The sequence below is a fragment of the Pseudophryne corroboree genome, chromosome 3, assembly GCF_028390025.1.
Source record: "Pseudophryne corroboree isolate aPseCor3 chromosome 3, aPseCor3.hap2, whole genome shotgun sequence".
NCBI classification, from domain to species: domain Eukaryota; kingdom Metazoa; phylum Chordata; class Amphibia; order Anura; family Myobatrachidae; genus Pseudophryne; species Pseudophryne corroboree.
This window is the reverse complement of record NC_086446.1, coordinates 48,357,762-48,374,604: the sequence shown is the minus strand read 5'-3', so window position 1 is coordinate 48,374,604 and position 16,843 is coordinate 48,357,762. Positions and strand designations below refer to the sequence as shown.

General features: G+C 48.9%; 1 protein-coding gene and 1 long non-coding RNA gene across 2 annotated transcripts in view; one reads left to right on the top strand and one right to left on the bottom strand.

Annotated features, from left to right (window-relative positions):
- Positions 1-2,194, bottom strand: part of LOC135054692 (uncharacterized) — a 220,646-nt gene extending 218,452 nt beyond the window's left edge. The window contains exon 1 of the long non-coding RNA XR_010243552.1: positions 2,106-2,194. This is a non-coding gene — a long non-coding RNA (uncharacterized LOC135054692). The remainder of the gene's footprint in view (positions 1-2,105) is intronic.
- A 3,959-nt stretch (positions 2,195-6,153) lies between these two features.
- Positions 6,154-16,843, top strand: part of LOC135054679 (zinc finger protein 260-like) — a 43,994-nt gene continuing 33,304 nt past the window's right edge. Inside the window, exon 1 of the mRNA XM_063957933.1 lies at positions 6,154-6,354. The gene's annotated coding sequence lies outside the window, so the exon portion shown is untranslated. The remainder of the gene's footprint in view (positions 6,355-16,843) is intronic.

The window sequence follows — 16,843 nt, the reverse complement described above, 5'->3', positions numbered from 1 at the left end:
TATCTCTGCTGATAAGGTTCCTATCCACGCTGCCACAGCACTATAAACCCATACCGACCCCATCGCCGGTCTGAGTAGTGTACCAGACTGTGCACGCTATCTGCAGGATCCCTGAGAATAGCTGTAACATCAGGGCTGCCTTTTGTGACACCCTAGGGGAAGATTTCCATCCTATCCTGGCCCTAGTGGGGACAGGATACTGCCTGAGAAATCTTTGTGGGAAGCTGCAGTCTCTTGTCTGGAGATTCCCGCTGTTTTTCCTCATGAGAGGAGGGAAATTTACCTCAGCTTCCCTTACACCTGTGTACCCTTGTGTCAGGGACAGATGAGTCATCAGTGATATGCAAATCATCTTTTATTACAATAACATATATTGAATACTTTTCTGCCAATCTGGCTGTAATTTTGCATTATCGTAGTCGACACTGAAGTCAAACTCCGTGTCGATATCAGTGTTTATTATCTTGGATAGTGATCATTGAGAGACTCTGACGGACTCTGCGACATAGGGACAGACATGGTAGACTTCCTGTCTGTTTCCTAACCTTCTTTGTGCAATAACTTTATCGTAGCACTAATTACACATATCCAAACAGATGTCGGCGTTGTCGACGGCGACACCTTCTCACACCCATATTTGCTCCATCTCCTCCTTATGGGAGCCTACTACATCAGACATGTCGACACACACATACTGACACACCACCCACTCAGGGAATGCACATCTGAGGACAATTCCCCCACAAGGCCCTTTGGGGAGACAGAGAGAGAGTATGCCAACACACACCCCAGCGCTATATGACCCAGGAAAAAACACAGAAACTCAGTGTTTACCCAGTAGCTGCTGTATTATATGATTTGCGCCTAAATTTATGTGTGTCCCCCCCCCCTGTCTGTTTCACCCCTCAATCGTGATTCTGTAGGCGAGAGTCTAAGGAGCTTCCTTCCAGCTGAGCTGTGAAGAGGAAAATGGCGCTGGTGAGTGCTGAGGAAGAAGCCCCGCCCCCTCCGCGGCGGGCTTCTGTCCCGCGTTTGTGTAAAATAATGGCGGGGGCTCATGCAGACATACAGTGCCCAACTGTATGGCTGCTCACTTTGCCTAAAAAAAGGTACCTTATTGCTGCCCAGGGCGCCCCCCCCTGCGCCCTGCACCCTACAGTAACCGGAGTGTGTGGTGTGCTGTGGGAGCAATGGCGCACAGCTGCAGTGCTGTGCGCTACCTTATGTGAAGACTGGAGTCTTCTGCCGCCGATTTTCTTCATCCACGCGGTGCTTCTTGCTTCTGGCTCTGCGAGGGGGGCGGCGGCGCGGCCCTGGGATCGGACCGCCAATGGTGAGTACCTGTGTTCAATCCCTCTGGAGCTAATGGTGTCCAGTAGCCTAAGAAGCGCAACCTATTCCACGGGTGGTAAGGTTTGCTTCTCTCCCCTCAGTCCCACGTAGCAGAGAGTCTGTTGCCAGCAGAAGCTCTCTGAAAATAAAAAACCTAACAAAAGACTTTGGGGGTAATTCTGAGTTGATCGCAGCAGGAACTTTGTTATCAGTTGGGCAAAACCATGTGCACTGCAGGGGGAGGCAGATATAACATGTGCAGAGAGAGTTAGATTTGGGTGTGGTGAGTTCAATCTGCAGTCTATATTGCAGTGTAAAAATAAAGCAGCCAGTATTTACCCTGCACAGAAACAAAATAACCCACCCAAATCTAACTCTCTCTGTACATGTTACATTTCCCCCCCCTGCCGTGCACATGGTTTTGCCCAACTGCTAAAAAATTTCCTGCTGCGATCAACTTGGAATTACCCCCTTTCTTTCTCAGCAAGCTCTGTAGAGCTCACTAAGGTGCACCCTTCTCGTTCGGGCACAGATTCTGAGGTCTGGAGGAGGGACATAGAGGGAGGAGCCAGTGCACACCAGTAGACCTAATTCTTTCTTTAAAGTGCCCTGTCTCCTGCGGAGCCCGTCTATTCCCCATGGTCCTTACGGAGTCCCCAGCATCCACTTAGGACGTTAGAGAAAATAATATCAGTGTGTCCTAAACAGCAAATCGATAGATCATATAGTGACACTAACTTTGGTATATTGACGAGACCCTAAATCTCACCTACCTGATCCTCCTGTGGAATCCTGTGATTCTCCTCTGTTCAGTCCTGGGAATACAGAGGACGGGGACATCTCTCTGGTGTATCTCTGTTTGTGGGTCCATCTATAGGAGACACACAGTGACTGAGTACATTGTATATATGTGATTATCAGGTGATGTGTGTATATAGGAGTCCCCATACCTGCTCTCCCCTGTACAATACATGACTGTCTCCTCTTACCCAGTGATGTGAGGAGCCAGTGATTCTCCATCATCACATCCTTGTACAGACCTCTGTGTTCCTCTATATACTCCCCCTCCTGCATGGAGAGATAGACAGTAACATCCTCAGACCTTATAGGAACCTGACACACACAATGATACAGTCATCACCCAGACACATCCCCCGGTGTTACTGTATAATGCCCCATTCCCAGCAGTCACCGCTCCAGTCATAACCCAGACACGTCCCCCAGTGTTACTGTATAACGTCCCATTCCCAGCGGTCACCTCTCCAGTCATCACCCAGACACATCCCCTGGTGTTACTGTATAATGCCCCATTCCCAGCAGTCACCTCTCCAGTCATCACCCAGACACATCCCCTGGTGTTACTGTATAATGCCCCATTCCCAGTAGTCACCTCTCCAGTCATCTCCCAGACACATCCCCTGGTGTTACTGTATAATGTCCCATTCCCAGCAATCACCTCTCCAGTCATCACCCAGACACATCCCCCGGTGTTACTGTATAATGCCCCATTCCCAGCAGTCACCTCTCCAGTCATCTCCCAGACACATCCCCCGGTGTTACTGTATAATGCCCCATTCCCAGCAGCCACCTCTCCAGTCATCACCCAGACACATCCCCTGGTGTTACTGCATAATGCCCCATTCCCAGCAGTCACCTCTCCAGTCATCTCCCAGACACATCCCCTGGTGTTACTGTATAATGCCCCATTCCCAGCAGTCACCTCTCCAGTCATCACCCAGACACATCCCCTGGTGTTACTGTATAATGCCCCATTCCCAGCAGTCACCTATCCAGTCATCACCCTGACACGTCCCCTGGTGTTACTGTATAATGTCACATTCCCAGCAGTCACCTCTCCAGTCAGCAGCTGAATGATCTTGTTGGTGAGTTCCAGGATCTTCTGGTCATTGTGCCTCACATGTATCAGTGAGTGAGGTGGAGGCATCGTGATGGGACTCTGGGTCCTGATCTGTCCTCCGACACATGAGACGGCTGCTGGGTGACACATACTAATCTGATATCTTCAGTGCTATGGTGCCCTGTGCATCTGTGGAGACATCAATAAGAAAGATAAGTGAAGTTTTGCTAGGGTCTATTTTAAATATATACAGGTTGAGTATCCCTTATCCAAAATGCTTGGGACCAGAGGTATTTTGGATATGGGATTTTTCCGTATTTTGGAATAATTGCATACCATAAAGAGATATCATGGTGATGGGACCTAAATCTAAGCACAGAATGCATTTATGTTACATATACACCTTATACACACAGCCTGAAGGTCATTTTAGACAATATTTTTTATAACTTTGTGCATTAAACAAAGTGTGTATACATTCACACAATTCATTTATGTTTCATATACACCTTATACACACAGCCTTAAGGTCATTTAATACAATATTTTTAATAACTTTGTGTATTAAACAAAGTTTGTGTACATTGAGCCATCAAAAAACAAAGGTTTCACTATCTCACTCTCACTCAAAAAAGTCCGTATTTCGGAATATTCCGTATTTCGGAATATATGGATATGGGATACTCAACCTGTATAGGCTCTCTGGTAAAGTGTATGCAGCCTTTACTTCGGTGGAGAGTCCTCTGACAGTCACTGGTATCTATGGATGGATCCTCACATTTGGAAAGAGTAAAGGAAACAGCAAGATGACGCAATGGGTGGGGCGTTGGAAAAAATTGAGGCCTAAGGATAACGACAGGTGAGCAAAGAACTACATAGACCTGGGCTTGATACATTTTTCTAAAATCTAGAAGCCAGCTAAAAAAGTCGGAGCCAGAGTATAATCCACAACCAAAATATATAAAAACTTCTATACTGCACCACTCATGCCACTTCAATGCCCATCAGACCCCAAAACATGCACGCTCCTGGTGCCTAATTCATAGTTTGCCCCACTACATAGTATGCCACGCCACTGTGCCCCAATACACAAAAAGTTGCATAACAGTGCACGCAATACACCAAATGCTGCGCCAGTGAACCCGATAAACCACATGCCGCAACACAGTGCCAGGCCACAGTACCCCCCACGCTCGTGATATGCCAGGGCACAGTACCCCCACTATATAGTATGCCATGCCACACTGCCCCCGATACATAGTATGCCACAGTGCCAATAATACATAGGATGCCGTGCAACGGGTGGCACTCGATATCCCGGTGCTCGGGATCCTGGCGCCCAGCATACCAGCGCCGGAATACCGACCACCGGGATACCGACATATATTCTCCCTCTTGGGGGGTCCACGACCCCCCTGGAGGCAGAACAAATAGTTTGGCGCGCCTAACGCGCCACCGTGCCCGCAGCGAGCCCTCTAGGGTCTCATTTGCGCTCGCCCTGCTGCGGGCATTCCGGTGGTCGGGATCCTGGTGCCGGTATGCTGATCGTCCGCATCCCGACCGCCGGGACACGTAGTAAACCCCCGTGCAACTGTGCCCCTACTACACAGTATATGTATTCTACACCAAAGTACCCCCACAGGACACCACAGGCTGCTACCATGTATAATAATAACAGGACACCACAGGCTGCTCCATCTATATAATAATAATAATAACAGGACACCACAGGCTGCTCTATCTATATAAGAATAATAATAATAACAACAGGACACCACAGGCTACTCCACCTATATAATAATAATAATAATAACAGGACACCACAGGCTGCTCTATCTATATAATAATAATAATAATAACAGGACACCACAGGCTGCTCTATCTATATAATAATAATAATAATAATAACAGGACACCACAGGCTGCTCTATCTATATAATAATAACAGGACACCACAGGCTGCTTCGCCTGTGTATTAATAATAATGATAACAGGACACCACAGGCTGCTCCACCTATATAATAATAATAATAATAACAGGACACCACAGGCTGCTCTATCTATATAATAATAATAATAATAACAGGACACCACAGGCTGCTCTATCTATATAATAATAACAGGACACCACAGGCTGCTTCGCCTGTGTATTAATAATAATGATAACAGGACACCACAGGCTGCTCCCCCTGTATAATACTAATAACAGGACACCACAGGCTGCTCCCCCTGTATTATAATAATAATAATAATAATAATAATAATAATAATAATAGGACACCACAAACTGCTCCCCTGTATTATTATTATTATTATTCAGAAGAGCAGCCTGTGGTGTCCTGTCATTATTATTATACAGGGGGAGCAGCCTGTGGTGTCCTGTTATTATTATTATTATTATACCGTGGGAGCGGCCTATGGTATCCTGTTGTTATTATTATTATATCGTGGGAGCGGCCTATGGTGTCCTGTTGTTATTATTATAAAGGATGAGCAACTTGTGGTGTCCTGTTATTAGTATTATACAGGGAGAGCAGCCAGGTGGTGTCCTCTTGTTGTTGTTGTTGTTATTATTATTAACAACAACATGACACCACAATAATAATATCAATACTAATAATAACAGGACACCACAGGCTGCTCCTCCTGTATAATACTAATAATAGGACACCACTGGCTGCTCCCCCTGTATAATACTAATAATAGGACACCACTGGCTGCTCCCCCTATATAACAGTAAGAGACCTACTGCGGCCTCTCAGCGCTCCAGTCACACAACACACTTGAAAGGCGGAACGCAATACACTGAGAAGGGAGCGGTGCACTCTGGGGGATGTAGTTCCTAGTCACATGGTATCAGAGAGGCGGGGTCTCCGCGGCGTCTCTCTGTAGCCATGGTTACTGTTCCTGCAGCTCTAACTCTTATTATCCTACTGACACGTCCACATCGCAGCTGTCCCCTCCCGCTCACCCCGCATCAGCCAATCGTCTGTGCAGGCTGTTTGACGGCCCACCCACTAGAACCTAAAAACCACCACTAGAGATAGATATGTGGTGGCCATTTTGTTATAGTTTACATATTGTCATTTACTGAATTTGACGCGTTTTCAAGGGTCGGAGCTCAAGGGTATTCTCTATAATAGAGACCTGTCCTGTTCCCTCAGGTAACTTGTTTTATTATATATATAGGGGAGAGGGGACCGTACAGTGATCAAAGAGGGGGAATAACACAACCCCTGGCACACACTGATATGTGGTATTATTATATAGGGGAGAGGGGACCATACAGTGATATATGAGGGGGAATAACACAGCTCCCGACACACTGATATGTGGTATTATTATATAGGGGAGAGGGGACCGTACAGTGATATATGAGGGGAATAACACAGCCCCCGGCACACCCTGATATGTGGTATTATTATAATAGGAGAGAGGGGACCGTACAGTGATATATGAGGGGAATAACACAGCTCCCGACACACTGATATGTGGTATTATTATATAGGGGAGAGGGGACCGTACAGTGATATATGAGGGGGAATATCACGGCCCCGGGCACACACTGATATGTGGTGTTATTATAAAGGGGAGAGGGGACCGTACAGTGATATATGAGGGGATTAACACAGCTCCCGGCACTCACTGATATGTGGTATTATTATATAGGGGAGAGGGGACCGTACAGTGATATATGAGGGGGAATATCACAGCCCCCGGCACACACTGATATGTGGTATTATTATTATATAGGGGAGAGGGGACCGTACAGTGATATATGAGGGGAATAACACAGCCCCTGGCACACACTGATATGTGGTATTATTATAAAGGGGAGAGGGGACCGTACAGTGATATATGAGGGGAATAACACAGCCCCTGGCACACACTGATATGTGGTATTATTATATAGGGGGGAGGGGATCGTACAGTGATATATGAGGGGAATAACACAGCCCCTGGCACACACTGATATGTGGTATTATTATTATTATATAGGGGAGAGGGGACCGTACAGTGATATATGAGGGGAATAACACAGCTCCTGGCACACACTGATATGTGGTATTATTATAAAGGGGAGAGGGGACCGTACAGTGATATATGAGGGGAATAACACAGCTCCCGGCACACACTATGTGATATTATTATATAGGGGAGAGGGGACCGTACAGTGATATATGAGGGGGAATAACACAGCCCCTGGCACACACTGATATGTGGTATTATTATAAAGGGGAGAGGGGACCGTACAGTGATATATGAGGAGATTAACACAGCTCCCGGCACACACTGATATGTGATATTATTATATAGGGGAGAGGGGACCGTACAGTGATATATGAGGGGGAATAACACAGCTTCCGGCACACACTGATATGTGATATTATTATATAGGGGAGAGGGGACCGTACAGTGATATATGAGGGGAATAACACTGCTCCTGGCACACACTGATATGTGGTATTATTATTTTCTCTGACGTCCTAGTGGATGCTGGGAACTCCGTAAGGACCATGGGGAATAGCGGGCTCCGAAGGAGGCTGGGCACTCTAGAAAGATCTTAGACTACCTGGTGTGCACTGGCTCCTCCCACTATGACCCTCCTCCAAGCCTCAGTTAGATTTCGTGCCCGGCCGAGGTTGGATGCACACTAGGGGCTCTCCTGAGCTCTTAGAAAGTAATAGTCTTAGATTTTTTTATTTTCAGTGAGACCTGCTGGCAACAGGCTCACTGCAGCGAGGGACTAAGGGGAGAAGAAGCGAACTCGCCTGCTTGCAGCCGGATTGGGCTTCTTAGGCTACTGGACACCATTAGCTCCAGAGGGATCGACCGCAGGCCCAGCCTTGATGTTCGGTCCCGGAGCCGCGCCGCCGTCCCCCTTACAGAGCCAGAAGCAAGAAGATGGTCTGGAAAATCGGCGGCATGAAGACTCTGTCTTCACCAAGGTAGCGCACAGCACTGCAGCTGTGCGCCATTGCTCCTCTCACACACTTCACACTCCGGTCACTGAGGGTGCAGGGCGCTGGGGGGGGGCGCCCTGAGGCAGCAATAAAAACACCTTGGCTGGATAAAATACCTCAATGTATAGCCCCAGGGGCTATATATGAGGTAAATACCCCTGCCAGAATTCCATAAAAAGCGGGAGAATAGGCCGCGAAAAAGGGGCGGAGCCTATCTCCTCAGCACACTGGCACCATTTTTCCCTCACAGCTCCGCTGGAAGGAAGCTCCCTGGCTCTTCCCTGCAATCTACAGTACCAGTAAGAGGGAAAAGAGAGGGGGGGCATTAAATTTGGCAGTATATATATTATATTTTATTGAAAAGCAGCTATTAGGGACATAACTCAGTTAGTCCCTGTATATATATAGCGCTCTGGTGTGTGCTGGCATACTCTTACTCTGTCCCCCCAAAGGGCTTTTTGTGGGTCCTGTCCTCTGTTTAAGCATTCCCTGTGTGTGTGGGGTGTGTCGGTACGGCTGTGTCGACATGTTTGATGAGGATAATGATGTGGAGGCGGAGCAGATGCCTTTAGGAGGGATGTCACCCCCTGGGGGGCAGACACCTGAGTGGATGAGCTTATGGAAAGAAATGAGTGCACGTATAGACTCTTTACATAAGAAATTTGACGGCATGCCAACTGTGGGACAGCCGAGTCTTCAGCTCGTGCCTGTCCAGGTGTCTCAAGGGGCATCAGGGGCTCTAAAACGCCCGCTATCTCAGGTGGCAAACGTAGATGTCGACACTGATACTGACACCAGTGTCGACGAGGATGAGTCGAATCTAATGCCCGTCAGGGCCATTCACTGCATGATTGAAGCAATGAAAGAGGTGCTAAACATTTCTGATTTACATCCAGGTACCACAAAAAAGGGTATTATGTTTGGGGAGAAAAAACTACCCGTAGTTTTTCCCCCTTCAGATGAATTAAATGAGGTGTGTGAAGAAGCGTGGGCTTCCCCTGATAAAAAATTAGTAATTCCTAAGAAGCTGCTAATGGCGTTCCCTTTCCCGCCAGAGGATAGGTTACACTGGGAAACACCCCCTAGGGTGGATAAAGCGCTCACACGTTTGTCTAAAAAGGTGGTACTACCGTCACAGGATACGGCCGCCCTTAAGGAGCCTGCTGATAGAAAGCAGGAGGCGATCCTGAAGTCTGTTTACACACACTCAGGCATTATACTTAGACCAGCTATTGCGTCAGCATGGATGTGCAGTGCTGCCGCTGCGTGGTCAGATAAACTGTCAGAAAATATTGACACACTAGACAGAGACACGATTCTGCTAACAATTGACCATATCAAAGATTCAGTCTTGTATATGAGAGATGCACAGAGGGAAATCTGCCGGCTGGCATCTAAAGTAAGTGCATTGTCCATTTCTGCTAGGAGATGCTTATGGACTCGCCAGTGGACAGGAGATGCAGATTCCAAAAGGCACATGGAAGTTTTGCCTTATAAGGGGGAGGAATTATTTGGGGATGGTCTCTCCGACCTAGTTTCCACAGCATCGTCTGGGAAGTCAGCATTTCTACCCCATGTCCCCTCACAGCCTAAGAAGGCGCCATTTTATCAGGTTCAGTCCTTTCGGACACAGAAAAGCAAGCGTGGAAAAGGAGGTTCTTTTCTGTCTAGGGGCAGAGGTAGGGGAAAAAGGCTGCAACAAACAGCAGGTTCCCAGGAGCAAAAGTCCTCCCCCGCTTCTTCTTCTAAGTCCGCCGCATGACGGTGGGGCTCCACAGGCGGAGCCAGGTACGGTGGGGGCCCGCCTCAAAAATTTCAGCGATCAGTGGGCTCGCTCACAAGTGGATTCCTGGATCCTTCAAGTAGTATCTCAGGGGTACAAGCTGGAATTCGAGGCGGCTCCACCCCACCGGTTCCTAAAATCTGCCTTGCCGATTGCTCCCTCAGACAGGGAGGCGGTGCTAGCGGCAATTCACAAGCTGTATTCCCAGCAGGTGATAATCAAGGTACCCCTACTTCAACGAGGTCGGGGTTACTATTCCACACTATTTGTGGTACCGAAACCAGACGGTTCGGTGAGACCCATTTTAAATTTGAAATCCTTGAACAAGTACATAAAAAAATTAAAGTTCAAGATGGAATCGCTCAGGGCGGTTATTGCAAGCCTGGACGAGGGGGATTACATGGTTTCCCTGGACATCAAGGATGCTTACCTGCATGTCCCCATTTACCATCCTCACCAGGAGTACCTCAGATTTGTGGTACAGGACTGCCATTACCAATTCCAGACGCTGCCGTTTGGACTTTCCACAGCACCAAGGGTATTTACCAAGGTTATGGCGGAAATGATGATACTCCTTCGAAGAAAGGGAGTTTTAATTATCCCGTACTTGGACGATCTCCTAATAAAGGCACGGTCCAAGGAACAGTTGTTGGTGGGAGTAGCACTATCTCAGGAAGTGCTGCGCCAGCACGGCTGGATTCTGAATATTCCAAAGTCACAGCTGGTACCGACGACACGTCTAATGTTCCTGGGGATGATTCTGGACACAGCCCAGAAAAAAGTGTTTCTCCCGGAGGAAAAAGCCAGGGAGTTGTCTTCTCTAGTCAGAGACCTCCTGAAACCAAAACAGGTATCGGTGCATCACTGCACGCGGGTCCTGGGAAAGATGGTAGCTTCTTACGAGGCAATTCCATTCGGCAGGTTCCATGCCAGAATTTTTCAGTGGGATCTGTTGGACAAGTGGTCCGGATCGCATCTTCAGATGCATCGCTTGATAACCCTGTCTCCAAGAACCAGGGTGTCTCTTCTATGGTGGCTGCAGAGTGCTCATCTTCTGGAGGGCCGCAGATTCGGCATACAGGACTGGGTCCTGGTGACCACGGATGCCAGCCTGCGAGGCTGGGGGGCAGTCACAAAGGGAAGAAACTTCCAAGGACTATGGTCAAGTCAGGAGACTTCTCTTCACATAAATATTCTGGAGCTAAGGACCATCTACTATGCCCTAAGTCAAGCAAGATCCCTGCTCCTACACCAGCCGGTGCTGATCCAGTCAGACAACATCACGGCAGTCGCCCATGTGAATCGACAGGGCGGCACAAGAAGCAGGATGGCAATGGCAGAAGCCTCAAGAATTCTCCGATGGGCGGAAAATCATGTACTAGCACTGTCAGCAGTGTTCATTCCAGGTGTAGACAACTGGGAAGCAGACTTTCTCAGCAGACACGACCTCCACCCGGGAGAGTGGGGACTTCATCCAGAAGTCTTCCAAATGATTGCAAATCAGTGGGGTCGTCCACAGGTGGACATGATGGCCCGTCTAAACAAAAAACTAGAGAGGTATTGCGCCAGGTCAAGAGACCCTCAGGCGATAGCGGTGGACGCTCTGGTAACACCGTGGGTGTACCAGTCAGTTTATGTGTTCCCTCCTCTGCCGCTCATACCAAAGGTATTGAGAATAATAAGAAAGCGAGGAGTAAACACAATTCTCGTGGTTCCGGATTGGCCAAGAAGAGCGTGGTACCCAGAACTTCAAGAGATGATCTCAGAGGACCCGTGGCCTCTGCCACTCAGGCAAGACCTGCTACAGCAGGGGCCCTGTCTGTTCCAAGACTTACCGCGGCTGCGTTTAACGGCATGGCGGTTGAACACCGGATCCTGAAGGAAAAGGGTATTCCGGAGGAAGTCATTCCTACGCTTATTAAAGCCAGGAAAGAGGTTACAGCAAATCATTATCACCGCATATGGCGGAAATATGTTGCATGGTGTGAGGCCGAAAAGGCCCCAACAGAGGAATTTCAACTAGGTCGATTTCTGCATTTCCTGCAAGCAGGAGTGAATATGGGCCTAAAACTGGGCTCCATTAAGGTACAGATCTCGGCTCTGTCGATTTTCTTTCAGAAAGAACTAGCTTCAGTACCTGAAGTTCAGACATTTGTAAAGGGAGTGCTGCATATTCAGCCCCCGTTTGTGCCTCCTGTGGCACCTTGGGATCTCAACGTGGTGTTGAGTTTCTTAAAATCACATTGGTTTGAACCACTAAAAACCGTGGATCTGAAATATCTCACGTGGAAGGTGGTTATGTTATTGGCCTTGGCTTCTGCCAGGCGAGTATCAGAATTGGCGGCTTTGAAAAAAAAATAAAAAAAAAATCCATATGGATAGGGCAGAATTGAGGACTCGTCCCCAGTTTCTCCCTAAGGTGGTGTCAGCGTTTCACCTGAATCAGCCTATTGTGGTGCCTGCGGCTACTAGGGACTTGGAGGACTCCAAGTTGTTAGACGTGGTCAGGGCCCTGAAAATATATGTTTCTAGAACGGCTGGAGTCAGAAAATCTGACTCGTTGTTTATCCTATATGCACCCAACAAGCTGGGTGCTCCTGCTTCTAAGCAGACTATTGCTCGTTGGATTTGTAGTACAATTCAGCTTGCGCATTCTGTGGCAGGCCTGCCACAGCCAAAATCTGTCAATGCCCATTCCACAAGGAAGGTGGGCTCATCTTGGGCGGCTGCCCAAGGGGTCTCGGCTTTACAACTTTGCCGAGCTGCTACTTGGTCAGGGGCAAACACATTTGCAAAATTCTATAAATTTGATACCCCGGCTGAGGAGGACCTGGAGTTCTCTCATTCGGTGTTGCAGAGTCATCCGCACTCTCCCGCCCGTTTGGGAGCTTTGGTATAATCCCCATGGTCCTTACGGAGTTCCCAGCATCCACTAGGACGTCAGAGAAAATAAGAATTTACTCACCGGTAATTCTATTTCTCGTAGTCCGTAGTGGATGCTGGGCGCCCATCCCAAGTGCGGTTTATCTGCAATACTTGTACATAGTTATTGTTAACTAAATCGGGTTATTGTTGAGCCATCTGTTGAGAGGCTCTGTTGTTTCATACTGTTAACTGGTTTTCATATCACGAGTTGTACGGTGTGATTGGTGTGGCTGGTATGAGTCTTACCCGGGATTCAAAATCCTTCCTTATTGTGTATGCTCGTCCGGGCACAGTATCCTAACTGAGGCTTGGAGGAGGGTCATAGTGGGAGGAGCCAGTGCACACCAGGTAGTCTAAGATCTTTCTAGAGTGCCCAGCCTCCTTCGGAGCCCGCTATTCCCCATGGTCCTTACGGAGTTCCCAGCATCCACTACGGACTACGAGAAATAGAATTACCGGTGAGTAAATTCTTATTTTCTGCTGCGGGGTACACTGGGCTCCACAAGGATTGGACAATGGGGTGTAGAGTAGGATCTTGATCCGAGGCACCAACAGGCTCAAAGCTTTGACTGTTCCCAGAATGCACAGCGCTGCATCCTCTATAACCCCACCTCCCTGCACAGGAGCTCAGTTTTGTAAGTTGGTGCTGCAGTAAGCAGGCACTTAACAGAGGGGCTGCTCCAAGCAGCCCTAAGAAAAGCTTTTTATGAGGTAAAAAGTGAAGACTTCAAGGGCAGCAGTGGTGGTAAATGTCTTGTGACATTCACTGCTGCAGCTCCAGCTCTCCCCAGCGGCGCTGTACACTCCCGAGCCCTGGTTGCCGGGTACCTACAGCGGAGGCTTCGGTTTTCTTCACGTTAGACACACGGCTGGGGCTCTCCAGGATCGCGTGGCCGCGCTTCGGGAGGTGGTAAGTGGGTCCTGCTTGCGGGACCCCGTCTTTATCGCGATCCGGCGTGGTCAGTGGGAGGCGGGCCGCGCGTGCTAGCGGTGGACACTGTGGATACAGGCGATCCCACTAGATCACCAGGGCATGGGCGCAGGTCAGGTTTTCTCTCTAAACCAATTCTTCTATCACCCACAGTACCCGGTGGTTTTGCCAGCAGAGGGGATAAGGCTTAGACCTGAAGCCCCTCCCCCAGCCCCAGGGCGCCATTTCTAGCAAGTGTTCCCGCCCTGGAGCTGCATCTCTGTCTTTTCCACACTCCCTGTCAGTGTCTGCGGCGCCATTATCCCTCAGCTCACTGTTCCTGGGACTGCTTGGGTAAATCCTCCTATGTAAAGCCGCCTGGTTGTCAGTGCTGTGACTTTACATGACACTTAAGTATTCTACCTGCCTTTTTTAGTCAGTGTTAGTAAGAAAGAGTGCACTTGGTGGGTAATTCCAAGTTGATCGCAGCAGGAAATTTTTTAGCAGTTCTGCAATACCATGTGCACTGCAGGGGGGGCCAGATATAACATGTGCAGAGAGAGAGAGATTTGGGTGTGGTGTGTTCAATCTGCAATCTAAATTGAAGTTTAAAAATTAAGCAGCCAGTATTTACCCTGCACAGAAACTAAATAACCCACCCAAATCTAACTCTCTCTGCACATGTTACTTCTCTGATGTCCTAGTGGATGCTGGGAACTCCGTAAGGACCATGGGGAATAGCGGGCTCCGCAGAAGACTGGGCACTCTAAGAAAGAATTAGGACTACTGGTGTGCACTGGCTCCTCCCTCTATGCCCCTCCTCCAGACCTCAGTTAGAATCTGTGCCCGGCTCAAGCTGGTTGCACATTAGGGGCTCTCCTGAGCTTCTAGTAAAGAAAGTATTTATTAGGTTTTTTATTTTCAGTGAGATCTGCTGGCAACAGACTCACTGCTACGAGGGACTTAGGGGAGAGAAGCGAACCTACCTGCTTGCAGCTAGCTTGGGCTTCTAGGCTACTGGATATGTGGAAGAAATTACGCGACAGTGTCAACTCCTTACATAAAAGGTTTGATAACATAGCAGATGTGGGACAGCCGGCTTCTCAGCCCGTGTCTACCCAGGCGTCTCAAAAGCCATCAGGGGCTCAAAAACGCCCGCTACCTCAGATGGCAGACACAGATGTCGACACGGATACTGACTCCAGTTTATCGACGACGAGACTAGTGTACATTCCAATAGGGCCATCCGTTGCATGATTACGGCAATGAAAAATGTGTTGCACATTTCTCTGACGTCCTAGTGGATGCTGGGTACTCCGTAAGGACCATGGGGTATAGACGGGCTCCGCAGGAGACTGGGCACTCTAAAAGAAAGATTAGGTACTATATCTGGTGTGCACTGGCTCCTCCCTCTATGCCCCTCCTCCAGACCTCAGTTAGTATCTGTGCCCGGCCAGAGCTGGATGCACTCTAGGGGCTCTCCTGAGCTTCCTAGAAAGAAAGTATTTGTTAGGTTTTTTATTTTCAGTGAGATCTGCTGGCAACAGACTCACTGCTTCGTGGGACTTAGGGGAGAGAAGCGAACCTACCTGCTTACAGCTAGCTTGGGCTTCTAAGGCTACTGGACACCATTAGCTCCAGAGGGATCGAACACAGGCCCAGCCTCGGTCGTCCGGTCCCGGAGCCGCGCCGCTGTCCCCCTTACAGAGCCAGAAGACGGAAGAACCAGGAGAAAATCGGCGGCTGAAGACTCCGGTCTTCAATAAGGTAGCGCACAGCACTGCAGCTGTGCGCCATTGCTCCCACAGCAAACCACATACTACGGTCACTGGTGGGTGCAGGGCGCTGGGGTGGGGGGGGGGGCGCCCTGGGCAGCAATTAGATGACCTTTTGGCAATAAAAACAAACACACATAATACAGTCTAGCACTGTATATGGGTAAAAACCCCCGCCATTAAACTACATAAACGGACAGAAGCCCGCCGCTGAGGGGGCCGGGCCTTCTTCCTCAGCACACCGACGCCAGGATACAACCTGAGAAATCATGTCTCTCCTGTGGTGGCTGCGGAGTGCTCACCTTCTTGAGGGCCGCAGATTAGGCATTCAGGACTGGGTCCTGGTTACCACGGATGCAAGCCTCCGAGGGTGGGGGGCAGTTACACAGGGAAGAAATTTCCAAGGTTTGTGGTCAAGTTAACAGACTTGCCTTCACATCAATATCCTGGAACTATTGGGCCATATACAACGCCCTGAGTCAAGCTGAGATCCTACTTCGCGACCAACCGGTTCTGATCCAATCAGACCGGAGGGGCTCATGTAAACCGCCAAGACGGCACCAGGAGCAGGGTGGCGAGGGTAGAAGCCACCAGAATTTTTTGCTGGGCGGAGAATCAAATAAGCGCACTGTCAGCAGTGTTCATTCCGGGAGCGACCTCCACCCGGGAGAGTGGGGACTTCATCAGGAATTCTTCACGCAGTTTGCAAATTCATGGGAACTGCCTCAGATGGACTTGATGGCATCTCACCTCAATAAAAAGCTAAAAAAGGTTTTACGCCAGGTCAAGGGACCCTCAGGCGATAGCTGTGGTCGCACTAGTAACACCGTGGGTGTTCCAGTCTGTCTAGGTATTCCCTCCTCTTCCTCTCATACCCAAGGGCTGAGAATTGTAATAAAAGGAGGAGGAAGAACAATATTCTTTGCTCCGGATTGGCCAAGAAGAACTTGGTACCCAGAACTACAAGAAATGATCTCAGAGGACCCATGGCCTCTGCCGCTCCGACAGGACCTGCTGCTGCAGGGGCCCTGTCTGTTCCAAGACTTACCGCGGCTGCGTTTGACGGCATGGCGGTTGAACTCCAGATCCTAATGGAAAAAGGTATTCCAGATGAAGTCATTCCTACGCTGATAGAAGCTAGGAAGGATGTGACAGCAAAACATTATCACCGCATATGGCGAAATTATGTTGCTTGGTGTGAGGCCAGGAAGGCCCCAACAGAGGAATTTCAGCTGGGTCGTTTTCTGCACTTCCTACAGTCAGGAGTGACTATGGGCCTAAAATTGGGATCCATAA